This window comes from Mandrillus leucophaeus, unplaced genomic scaffold (genome assembly GCF_000951045.1).
Source record: "Mandrillus leucophaeus isolate KB7577 unplaced genomic scaffold, Mleu.le_1.0 Scaffold784, whole genome shotgun sequence".
NCBI classification, from domain to species: Eukaryota; Metazoa; Chordata; class Mammalia; order Primates; family Cercopithecidae; genus Mandrillus; species Mandrillus leucophaeus.
Window position 1 is genome coordinate 639,660 of NW_012108519.1, and position 14,323 is coordinate 653,982.

The following is a 14,323-nucleotide window of genomic DNA, read 5'->3' on the forward strand; positions in this document are numbered from 1 at the left end:
TTCAAAATTTAATAAATGAGAAATGTTAAAGTAATATAATTTTAAGGATTCAGGCCAATTTTATGGCCAGAGACATACTTTCAGTGTCTGGTAATACTTAAAACCTTGGCTATTCTGGGTCTCAGCCCATCCTAATGTCTGACTTTTCTGGACCTCTTGGGGAAAGAAGTAAATGTCAATGCTTCATAAAGGTTGAATCCAGAGAAAATAAAACATATTTGACTTTTTTTAAGGCCATAGGAATAATAAACCATAATTTATAGCTTGTGAAGACTCTAGTATGCCCATTTAATATCATATGGAATTTCATTTCCTCTGAAGAAGAAAACTTACCCTTATTTTTGTTAGAAAAAAACTGTTATAAAAGTTATCAAATAATTGGAAATGTGCTTGAATACTTTCCAAGTTAGGTAGAGAAAACGGTACTGAGCTCCTCAGGAAAAGTACAAAGACTCAGAGAATGTATGGAGTGCTTAGAGGGAGATCCTAGTTGAAGCAGAGTGGGGAGAGTGCCTGGATTAAACTACACAGGAATGATGTATGCTGCTGAGGGGTGAGAAGACGGAGTCATTCTCATGTATTTTTATGTGTACCATATATCAAATCAAGTACGGAAATCACGGAGTGTCCACCCTTGCTTCCAGCAGGCCTTTTTACAAAGGTTAGCTCTGTAGAGATGGCATCTGTAAATACCGCTTGAAAATTGTGAGCCCTGCTGTCCCCAGCATTTCCTACTTCCTTTGTCTGCAGTATATGTATTCATACATATAATGCATATAATAATACATATCAGTGTCTGCTAAGTTACATATTTTATTTATGTGTTTATTTTTGTCATGTCTTACTAGAATATGTTTCCAGACGACAAAGATTAATGGCCATTACATTCACCACTCCCTCTCCAGTATCTAGGAGAATACCTGACATACAGTACGTTCTAAATAAATAGTTGTTGAATAAATTACTGAAAAAATATGTAAAAACATTTGGCCATTTATTTTATGAGGCTGTTGACACTGCTATTCATAATTTCTTTTGGCGAGGAGTACTACAGTACATCTCACGTTATGAGGCTAACACAATGTTGGTGAAAACCATTTTAACTTTCAGCATTAAAAAGGAAAATTTAAAAATTTAAAACATGTCTCAGGTAAAAAGATGCAAAATCTCCAGGAAATATTAACACACTAGGCTGGCAGGAGTGGCTCATGCCTATAATCTCAGCACTTTGAGAGCCTGAGGTGAGAAGATGGCCTGAGACCAGCAGTTTGAGACCAGCCTGGGCAACATAGTGAGACCCCTCTCCCCAGTCTCTACAAAAAATTTTTTAAAAATCAGCTGGACATGGTAGTGAGCACTTGCAGTCCCAGCTACTCAGGAGGTTCATACAGGAGGATTGCTTGAGTCCAGAAGATCGTGGCTGCAGTGAGCTGTGATCATGTCACTGCACTACATACAGCCTGGTTAATAGAGTGAGATCTTGCCTTTAAAAAATAAAAAATAATAATAATAAATTAACACACCAACATTGGTAATTAATTTAATTTTATTTTATTCTATTTTGTTTTATTTTATTTTATATGTTTTTTGAAACAGAGTCTCACTCTGTCACCTAGGCTGGAGTGCAGTGGTGCGATATTGGCTCACTGCAGCCTCCACTTCCCAGGTTCAAGCAATTTTCCTGCCTCAGCCTCCCAAGTAGCTGGGACTACAGGCATGTGCCACCATGCTGGGCTAATTTTTTGTATTTTTAGTTGAGACGGGGTTTCACCGTGTTAGCCAGGGTGATCTCAATCTACTGACCTCATGATCAGCCTGCCTTGGCCTCCCAAAGTGCTGAGATTACAGTCGTGAGCCACCACATCTGGCCAGTAATGAATTTTTAAAAAAGTTAGCCATCATTACCAACGTAGATTTATCCAAGGAATACTAGATGAATTAGTAGATTAAGATAGAAAAATCATATGTCCATCTGGGTAGATGCAGAAAAGGTTTGATATAAATCAACATTTATTCATGATTTAAAATAAGAAGCAGTATGGGAAGAAAAAGGAGTTCCCCTAACAGATAGAGTGTCTTCATAAGCATATAGCAAACATTATGCTTAACAATGAAATATTGTAAGCATTTTGTTTAACATCAGACATAAGGAAGCCTGAAACAATAAATTCTCCTTAGCATTGCACAGATGTTTCTATTAACTGCAGTAAAAGGGAAAAAATCTATAGAAATCTTAGAGGTAAAAAGAGAGTTCAGCAACATAATGGGGTAAAAATATAAAATGTATTACATTTCTGAATAAAACAATAAAAAGAAAATGAAAATTTAAAAGATCATAGTATTATCAGAAATGTGAAGTACTTTGTATAAAATCACATTTATGGTTTCAAAAACTTAACATTAAGATATCAATTTTTCTCAAATTCATCTATAGATTCAATGCAATTCCAATCATGCCCATACATTTTTTAATAAATGTTAAAATATAATTGTAAAATGTAATGAATAACCAAGATAGTCTTGAAGAAGGCTAAAATGAGGAGATACGCCCTATCTAATATGAATAATTAGTTTTTTAAAGGGTTTCAGTGGTAAAGATAGCAAATGATAGTTTAGCAAGTAAATTATGCTAAGATAATTATCTATATGGGAAAAAATACAATTATACCCTTACATTATATCATACTATAAAAATCGGTCACAAGTAGTCTAAAGAAATAAAAGTAAAACTCAAAAGCTTTTAGAATATAATACACAAAAGCACTTTCATCGTTTTGAAAAAGGAATGCTTTCTTAAATAAGACATAAAGTTGATAGATTTTACCATTTTAAGTTATAAATGCTGATATAGTTTGGTTGTGTTCCCACCCAAATCTTATCTTGAATTGTAGCGCCCACAATTTACATGTGTTGTGACAGGGATTGGTGGGAGATAATTGAATCATGAGGGTGGGTCTTTCCTGTGTTATTCTCGTGATATTGAATAAGTCTCACGAGATCTGATGGTTTTATAAAGGGAAGTTTCCCTGCACAAGTTCTCTTCTCTTGTCTGCAGCCATGTGAGATGTGCCTTTCACCTTCCACCATGATTGTGAGGCCTCCCTAACCACGTGGAACTCTGAGTCCAGTAAAGCTCTTTCTTTTGTAAATTGTCCTGTCTCCGGTGGTGTGTATCAGCATCATGAAAACAAACTAAAAAAATATCAACAGCATTTGTATTAGTATAAAAAGATAATTCCCTAGAGTGAGAGAAAAAAATATTTGGTATAGATAGAGCTGACAAGAAAGTATTATCTAGAATATCTATGTGTATATATATATATGCATGTTAATTTATATTAATATTTAAGTTTAAGTTTATTTTTATATTTATGTTTATTTTCTCAAAAATTATAATAGAAAGTAATAAAGTAAAAGAATCTAAAATGAAAAGGGACAGAAGATAAACACTTCAAAAAAGAAGATATATGATTAGCCAATACATGTGTGAAAATTTTTTATTTTACGAGTAATCAGAGAAATAAAAAGAAAAACACAATGAGAAATAAAAGCACAAAATTCATAATGGCAAAATTAAAATTTCTGGCAATACTTAAACTTCTTATCCAAGTGCAATAAAGGAAACTTGCATTCTGCACTGAGAGAGTAAATTGGCACAAACACTTTTGAAAGCAGTTTGATGTATTGATCCAGAAATTGCACTCCGTGATGTTTTCTGTAGGTTGTTAGTACAAAAATGATCATAGCAAACAATCCTGAAAGCAACTCAAATGTTCAATAAATATGTATTACGAACATATATTTATTTGTACAATGTAATATTATACACCAGTGAAAATTAATGAGCTATAGCTCGTTTTATTAACATAGATGAATTTCACAAATATGACATGAAGCAAAAATGATAAATTCCAAAAGAATACATAAAAATGAATATTTATTGAATGAATTAAAGAGTAGAGAAAAAGAAGAAATATTTCTTGCTCAGGAATTTATACAAAGGTGCTAAAATTAAAGCATAATTAAAACAGAAGTAGGATTACTTAAAAAATTCAGAATGGACGCTATTCTGAGAGAGGGTTATTAAAGGTTGTGTGGTTGGGGAGGGGTCCATAACAAGGCTTTTCAAGGTACTTTACAAGGTCTCTAGTACTGAGATGTTTGTAGGAATATTCATTTATGTTTCATATACTTCTCCGTGCATACAATGTATTTATTATACAATAAAAATTAACAAAGACAAATCTAAGTTTAGAGATTTACCAAAGTCTTAAAGCCAGAAAGTGGTAGAACAGTGCTAAAACCCTGATTGGATCAATTCTCTTTAGGTCCACAGAAATATGCTAAATCTCTAAATTTAGCATATTTAGCATCTGCTAAATCTCTACTCTGGCCTTGGAAAACCATCAGATTCTTTACATCTCACTTCTACCTACCCCATCTCCATTCCTTAGCTGGCATCCTTAGTATGTTTCTACTGATGCCCTAGAATGACATTTGCCCTTGTCTTAAATGAGGACTCTAGGGAACACCATGAACTCTTCGTCTCCTCCACCATGTGACTCCAGAAGTTCTGGATATGTTCCATGGCAGTTGTACAAAATATACCATAACATAATAAAGTCAGTAATAATAGCTTACGTTTATTGAGTCTATATGCTGTCTTTTTTGCTATGGTCTACACTCGGCAGAAGACCAAATTGTTTATTTAAAACTACACTACAAGTCATGTTACTTTTATGTTCATAATGCACTAGTGGTTTTCCATTGTATTTAGCATAGAAGCTAAGGTCCTTACACTGGTCCAAAGGTGCTTCCTGATAAGTGGCTTGCTATCTCTCTCACCTGATCCTTTCCTGGGCTCCTGTGGCTCAAACTACTTCAATCTTGGTTTCTTGGCTTCTTTTCCAACATGTCAGTTCCTCAGCCTTCCTTTGTAATATTCTGGGATGTTCTTCCCCAGATATCTGCATGACCAACTTCTGCACTCCTTTATGGTTTTACCCAAGTATCAGTTGGCAATAAAGACCAGCCAGCTCATTTAAAATTACCACTGTGCCCTCCCATAGACACCTCCCACTATCTCAGCTTCATTCAATATTTGCATTAGCATTTATCACCATCTATACACTTATATCCATGCGTGTGTGTGTATAATTATTTTGTATGTTTACTGTTTTCTGTTGATCTTTACTCCATGCGGCTCCATGAGGCAGGAATTATTCGTTGTTGCTGTTTTTTACTGATTTTTTTTCACTAGTGTATCTTTGTCCCTTTTCTTTCTGTTCTGCATTCTGGATTTTTAAAAATATCTATGTTTCAGTTAACTAATACTCTTTAATAGTGTCTAATAGATGTTTTACATCTCCATTCAATTGCTGTGTTCAGGGATGGTCACTTTAATTTTCAGAAGCCTTATTTTGTGTTTTTAAAAGCTACCAGGTAAATTGTTATATTATCTTTCTCCTTTTTCATACTATCAATTCCTATTCTTATTTCTTCAAGTCCCTTAAGTATATTTACTTTATATTCTGTGTCTGATAATTTTAGCATGTATATTCTGGGCCTGATAATTTTAACATTAGCAGTATTTTGAGATCTGATCTTGAAATGTCTTTTTTATATACTTTATTCTACTTTTTTTTTAATTGTCACGTAAAAATTGTACATTCTATGGGGTACACAGTGATGGTTCAAATACTATATCACCCTGTATAGTGACCAGGGTAACTAGCATATTTATTATGACAGACATTTATCATTTCTTTGTGTTGGGAACATTCAATATCCTCTTTGTAGTTATTTGAAACTATATATTATTGTTAACTATAATTATCATATTCTGGTATATAACATAAGAACATGTTTATTCTATCTAGTTATAATTTGTGTCCTTTAGCATATCTGTCTGCATCTAATCTTGTGGTTTGTGACCATAATAATTCTTCATTGTTTCCTCATTAGCTTCTTCATTTATTTATTTGTATATGTATACATGTATGTATAATATATGTATGTATGTATCTATTGGTGATCTTCTAGAAGTTCCTTGGTACTTTATGATAGCAATAGGTGTGTGTGTGTGTGTTGGCTTGAAAGCCTATTTTTCTTAAAAAAAAAAAAAATGTTTTCTGATTGCTTCTGCCAGTTTCCTAAGGACATTACTAAACAAAGACCTCTTTGCACTAACTTTTATATTTCTTTGTGAAACATGACTTTTTCCCCCATTTACCCTGATATATTGACTTTCAGGAGTCCTAAGTTGGTGAAGGAGACACTAAAAAATCTTTCCGTTAACTAGAGGCCTCATCTCCTAAACCTGACATGCTTGGCACATTAACACTGAGCCTGTGAGCCACCAGGATCAGCTGAATCCCAGGAAAAACACCAACTCTATGACTTGCCTACGTTCTGGCCTCTATGCATTTGTCTTACCTTACCAGTAGCTCAACAATGCATGAAAAAGTTTTAAATGCATTGTATTTGGTGGGGTTTCTCTGAATATCTGTCCTGCTATATTGCAGAAAACGAACCTGTTGATAGAATTTTAATTGATTTTCTAGGTTGTGCTGAAAATACGTTTCAGTGTAAGGAAACAATGATCTACTCCCCAAGACACCAAGTTTATAAATATCTAAATACCACTCAGTAAATATTACATTTAAATACACATTGATTTAACTAATAGAAAATACTTGTTATGGGCCGGGCGCGGTGGCTCACGCCTGTAATCCTAGCACTTTGGGAGGCCAAGGCAGGCTGATTGCCTGAGCTCAGAAGTTCGAGACCAGCCTGGGCAACATGGTGAAACCCCATCTCTACCAAAATACAAAAGAAATGAGCCAGGCGTGGTGGCAGGTGCCTGTAGTCCCAGCTACTAGGAGACTGAAGCAGGAGAATAGCTTGAACCTGGGAGGCGAGGGTTGCAGTGAGCGGAGATTGCACCACTGCACTCCAGCCTGGGTGATAGAGTGAGACTCCATCTCTAAAAATAAATAAATAAATAAAATAAAATAAAATTAAAGAAATACTTGTTATGGATCTGCAAATAAATAAATGTGAGTTTTAGCTTACTTTAAAAAAGCCCATTCACTAAAAAAATAGTTTACAATATTCTGTATAAATGGTGTTCATAAAATATATGCATATCCTTATTCTGCTCTCATTTCCTGAGAAGCCATAATTCAATTTTATTGCAGTAAGTCATCACAGAATTAGAAACTGCAATTTAAGCATTTTTATGCATTAATGAAATACTCTGATGCTCTCTTTTTAAAAAGTCTTGCAAATATTATTCTGTGAGATTTGTGAAAAGACTCCTTTAATTAAAGACAACACTAACATTTAATTTAGAAATCTTTTGTATAAAGATTCATATATTGAAAAGCGATATATAATTATATCTTTATTATTTAAAACACCATTATCAAATTAAATAATTCAGTTAGATGTACATATTTTAAAGAATATAAGGCCTTTCAAAACATGAAGCGGCATTATTATAATAGAATCCGTGTATAAAACTTATGATTCTTCTATTGTCATCTATGATCTGATATTTTTTCATTTTCCTATGTCAGAAGACTATGACAGAAAATTATAAAGTCAGAGAACATTAAACCTAGATGAACCCTCAAAATAATCTAGCTCAACTCCTTAGCTTTAAAAATCAGAAAACATAGATGAAGATAAATTATTTTTCTTGTATCAGTAACTAACTCATTTTAAGACAGGAGTGAAACGTGCGTCTTTCTAGTTAGTAACCAAGGTTCTTTATCCATTATAACATTCAGATTCATTTTTGGCATTTATTGAATAAATGCCTTCTACTCTCGTAGCATTTATTGTTCCTTTAGAGAATGCTATTGCTGCCTATCTGGCCTGCTTGTCTGTATATGCTTCCAGTGTATGCCTGTGTGTGTGCACTTGGTAAAAGGGAGGCACCGAGTGGAAGAAAAAAATAGCCTTGCATTACTCTTCCCTTATTGTGCGTGTATGTACAACTACACTACTCTACCTCATTAGGCCCACAGATCTTTGCCATTTATATTTTCAGAAGATCTAAGAATGAACTACCTACTTATTCTCTTAGTTTTCTCATGCATCTTATCTTTAATGTTAAAATTATTGTCTTCCTTAAATAGTATGTTAAATAAATGTAAATCTTTGAAAGTTCTGAGAAGTTTTCATTTCTAAAAATGTGAAAAAAAAAAAAAAAAAAAAAAAACCAGTTGCGGTGGCTCACGCCTGTAATCCCAGCTCTTTGGGAGGCCGAGGTGTGCGGATCACAAGGTCAGGAGATCAAGACCATCCTGGCTAACACGGTGAAACCCCGTCTTTACTAAAAATGCAAAAAATTAGCTGGGCCTGGTGGCCGGTGCCTGTAGTCCTAGCTCCTGGGGAGACTGAGGCAGGAAAATGGCGTGAACCCAGGAGGCAGAGCTTGCAGTGAGATCACGCCACTGTACTCCAGCCTGGGCGACAGAGCGAGACTCCGTCTCAAAAATATAAAAAAGGTCACTTAAGGATGAAGATTCAGAGTATGTTAAAATGTACTGACCCAACTCTATTTTTGGGCCAAATCTCTCTTTGTACCAAATTAATTTTTCTCTTTCTCTTTTTGTCCTCTCTCTCTCCCCATTACACACAGCACACACACACACACAAACACACACACACACATACACACACACGCAGTACTATAATTTTCGGTTTGGCTGAAATAAGTAAAATTTGTAGTGAGCTCCTGAGATCTCATCTGATACCATGGCAAATAGCTATACTAATGTTTATTATGTTTAGGTTTTTGTTTTAGTTACAGAAATTGATGCTAAGCAACAATTAGGAAATATTCTAATAAACAAGCTTGCTCATCTTAGCACTAGTTATAATTGTTAAAGCAAATTAAAATGGAGACCAGGGACAGGCAATGTGGCTCATGCCTATAATCCCAGCACTTTGGTAGGCCGAAGTGGGTGAATCACAAGGTCAGGAGTTTGAGACCAGCCTGGCAAATATGGTGAAACCCCGTGTCTATTTAAAATACAAAAATTAGCCCAGCCTGGTGGCACACATCTGTAGTCCCAGCTACTCGGGAGGCTGAGGCAGAAGAATCGCTAGAACTTGGGATGCTGAGGTTGCAGTGAGCTGAGATCATGCCACTGCACTCCAGTCTGGGCTACAGAGCAAGACTCCATCTCAAAGGAAAAAGAAAAGACCAGGCCTGAAAAAATCCTGAGCAGCTGAAAACATTTAAACTTTAAAGTAGCCTTAACTTTGAAGTGCAAATATAAGTGAAACACAATATAGGCTATTTTTTTTGTAAATGCTTGTTTAGCAAAAAAACCCCAAACAACAAAACTTAAGCTCAACCAATAAGATGCTGCTAACTTATAGTTTTGTAACCAGGAAATTTCCAGCATAATATAACAAATAAGGCAACTCTGTAACTAATCAATCAGATGTCGTCTTTGTTTTGCTTCTGCCTTCACATCATAAAAGCCATCCCTTGTGCTTTTCAACAGGACCCCATACCGTCAGTTGGTTTGGTGCTTACTGACTCACGAATCACTGCACAAATAAACTCCTTAAATTTTTTATTGTGTCTCAGTCTTACCTTCATTATAATAAACCTATTAACAATTTAAATGCACCAAAATATGAGGCTGGTTAAATGGTATGGTCATCCACATTGTGAGAAGCTAAGAGTGCAAACGTTGGCATCAGACAGACCAGGTGCAAATATGGCTAAGTTACTGACAAAGTGGTGCCCCAAATGAGTAGAGTTTGAGAATCACCCCTGGAGCTTCTTAAGGATACAGAAGCCTGGAACTGACCTCATACATTATAATTCAGTAGGTCTGGGCTGGAGTCAGGCACTGATATGTTTAACAAGCTGTACATGTGGTTAATATATACACACTTAAGTTTCCAAATTAGTTGGCCTCTAAAAGTCTGTTTTCTCATCTATAAAATGAATGACATATAATACCTGTGTTATAACATTATTTAGAGGGTTATATAACATAATATATATAATTTATGAATTTATCTTGCACATGGTAAGTATAGTATGTAATCTATTTAGATTTTTTGCCAGCTGCTGCTATTATTGCTATTGTCCCTTCTACTATTGTAACTACCACTTTTAACACTGCTGTAATTATCATCATCACTATTAGATTAGGTTAGATTATCACTATGATATTATTCATTTATGAAATAGTATGTAGTCATTGTATTAAATTCCTGCTTTAAAGAAAGACTGAGGTCAAGAAATGCTCACAATATATTTAGTCAGAAGATAATTATAATTTTCTTTAATTATCCAAGTTGTAAAAAACATAAAATTATATATAAATGCACAGAAAAAAAACTGTAAGAATTGCACTGATTATATAGCTAACCTTATCTCTGCGTGGAGAACTGTTTCTTTTTCTTCTTTGGGAATTTCCGTATTTCTAAGATTTTCTACTCTTGCCAAACTAGGTTTAAGATCCAATTCCACATTTAATAGACACCCATACAGTGAGAGATACTTTGTATTACGCATTGATGAAGCCCCTGGCTTTAAGAGGACTACAACGGGAAGAACAAGGTCTGGTTAAAACAATGTGGCTTTAATAAAGACTTTCCTGGATTCCCCACATCCTCATATACAGAAAATTATCAATCTATTTCATCAAGTAATTCATTTCTCCCTCCTTTAGAAAATAGTCTGAGTTGGACTTGGGGTCACATATACTTTTGCTGCGGTTCTATCACAAGCTCCACTCAGGTCTGGCATCTTCATGAAGCTCCTTTCCTCTTGCTGTCTCCTTACATCCTTCACTGACTCTTCCTTCCTTTTCTGGCAATACCTGTTGGTAGCAGGCATCTGCCTAACACTTACTCAGCAGTGGATTCTCAAAAAAAGCTCCTCAACTGTCTCATTGACTTGGTTATATCCCCTCCTTATTCCTCACTTCAGATGACCCATCTTTTTATCCAGCATGTCAGCACTGAGGCGAATCAACCATTCTGTTTCTTGCAGTCCTATTTGCTTTCTTGGCTCTCCTCACTATCCACTCAAGAATGTTTCAGAGAAAAAGCTGTGCAGAGGCCAATGGTTTATAATTATTTATCTGTGCTGCATGGAATGAAGTGGATGGACTAGACTTGGCTATGTAATATCCAAATTTTAGTTTATACACTAGAACCAAAACGGCAATAAAAATAAATTTGATTCAGCTTACTGAAGGACTATTACATATTAAAACCCAAATGTGGTATTTCACATACTCTGCTTTTATTTAAGAGAGGGTATATGTGGATTATGCTGGCTTATAAAACTGATCTATATAAAGCCTAAAGTGGATTGACTAGGTAATTACCATTTACAATAAAAGGTGGAGTAGCAAATGGTTTTTCCTACATGAAAAAATAAACTCATGTCATAAGCCAGGTAATATCCCTCTACTGAGAAATTACCAAACTACAGGAGAGGAAAAAATGTGTGTAACTAAGCATCTAAACATAGCTATAAAACAGACAGATTTTTGCTATGGGTGATAAAACAACCAGCATTAAATTGTTAAGGAAAAATATTTCAAATATAAGGCAGCACATGAAGTGATAAATATATTTCCACAGAAATTTTAGGATTTATCACTAACTGTTGGAGTACTAGGAGCTACCGCTACCAACTAATTTTCTGTACCTTTTCTCTTATTTCAAAGTTCAACCTGAACTTTTTTGAACTAAAGATTGTGCTACTTACATAGAGAGAGTGAAAAAAAAACCCAAAATTTGAAAAACTTCTTATTTTGTCTTCCATCATGTTACACATCATCTATGCCAAGCAATGGCTATGTCTCTTTCTTCGTTCTCCAAACATAAGAAAAAGCATACATTTTCTTGCCTTTACCTTTTTTCACAAACCTCTGGTTATTCTAGGATTTCTATTTCCAGACACTATTCTGAGACATCTGTGCCTCTCCTATATTCATCCTAAATTATGCATCTTTTTCCTCCATCATTTTTTTTCTATCTACTGTTATTGAATTTGGGCCTGTAAGAGTTGCCTTATTGATGATTTCTAAGATACCATATCCACTCTTTTTTTTCTCATTGGTATCATGTGCCAACATTTAATCAGATTTATGTTTTTGATTCTCTTCCTTTTTTAAATTCTAGGATATGAAAACATGCTAACCTTTGATTGGAACATTTTACAATGTCTGATGAGCTAAAACAAAAAAAAAATTGCAAAAAAATCTCATAATGTTTTAAGAAAGTTTATGAATTTGTGTTGGGCTGAATTCAAAGCTGTCCTGAGCTGCATACAGCCTGCCACCTGCGGGCTGGACAAGCTTACTGTACAGAAGTGGTGTTTGCTATTGTATACTGAGAGAAGGTATCTTTTTCTTCTTTTCTACCTCCTTTCTCTAGAATTTGTATTACTTCTTAACTACCTACTTCTTATTCAAAAAGTACAAGAAAACACAAAGACTATTTAATAAGTACAAGTTTGTTTCCATTACAATCTAATAAATTTCACATTTAGAAAAGTAGATGCACTTAATAAAATACACTTATAAGGACTGACTAACTGTAAAATTATTGAATTATAGATCCATATTACCTCTGGTACAAAGAAAATAGCAGGATTCATCTACTCACATTCTGACTGGTTGTTCAGCTATATATATGTGTGTGTGTGTATATATGTGTATATACATATACATACATGTATATATACACACACATATATATGTACATATACATATATATGTGTATATGTATATTTAAAGATCTAATAAAATTTAACAGAATTGAAAATGACTAAACCAGTTGTGTTATTCCAACAATGGCATTGTTATGCTTTTCTTTAACTATCTAGATGTCTAACTATGAAGTCAATTTATATTCAATCCAACACCAGAAAAAACTAGTCGCCTTACATCAATGTAAATACCTTGCTATGTCAACTTTTATTCTTTATGACTTATGACTGATTTAAAGCTCAGAGAAATATAATTATAGGTGTGGAATTCAGTTTAATGGTATTTAGGTTTTGTTTTGTTTGTTTTGTTTTGAGATGGAGTTTCACTCTGTCACCCAGGCTGTAGTGCAGTGGCACGATCTTGGCTCAATGCAACCTCCACCTCCCAGGTTCAAGCAATTCTCCTGCCTCAGCCTCTCAAGTAGCTGGGACTACCGTTGTGCACCACCACACTCTGCTAATTTTTGTATTTTTATACTAGAGACAGAGTTTCACCATGTTGGCCAGGCTGGTCTAAAACTCCTGACTTCAAGTGATCTACCCACCTCGTCCTTCCTAAGTGTTGGGATTACGGGCCTGAGCCACCACAATTGGTGGCATTTAGTTTTTCATTAGAACTTTACATTTAATGATATCCTGGAAATACAAGGAGGGTAACATACCTCTGTAAGTGCTGAACTTTCTAACAGGGGTGAACTGAAAGCCTGGAGAAATTAGATTCCAGCTAAACTACTAAACTTATTGTATAATCAGAGGCCACCACCTAGGATGCTTTTGGAAAAAACAGACTGAACTTTTAGTGGTAGAAAAAGTTGATCTGACTTGCTAGGGCAGTACATTTCAGTTCTTACTAGTCCATTGGCATTGTAAAGAAGAACAAGGTTAATCCTTGCCCTCTGGATATAGTATTGGCTTAGTAGCTGTACAGAACTAGACAAACCATAATCAAAGGCTTTGCTGTATAATTTACAGCAAATGAAATAGAATTCTGCTGTCTTTATTTTGTTTTCATAAATCAAGTTCTGAAAAAACGAATAAAAGGAGCAAAGATTATTATATAATAGCAAACAACTCCTTCCCAAACAGTACAATATGATTAATTTATATCACTTTTAACACAAATTCTTAGAATAGCCAATGAATGCCCTCAAGCCAAAGGCCACTAGAATCAACTGTAGTTGAGGAAAGTTAATTTATTAATTTGTTGACAAGACAGTGGAAAGCACATCATGGAAAATAATGAAGCATCTCTCAATAAAAGCATATTACAAATGACTTTTTAGAGGATTTGGGCTTGGGTGAGGCGATTTGGAGGAGAGTTCAAGGAAATGGGGCTTTGTGCTGGGTTGGATGTTGTCAGGAATTTGAATAATTCTATGATTGTGTATCTTTGCATGGGGAAAACCACCTGTAATGGTTAAATACTGAGTGTCAACTTGATTAGATTGAAGGTTTCAAAGTATTGATCCTGGGGGTGCGTGTGTGAGGGTGTTGTCAAAGGAAATTAACATTTGAGTCAGTGGGCTGGGGAAGGCAGACCCACCCTTAATCTGGTGGACA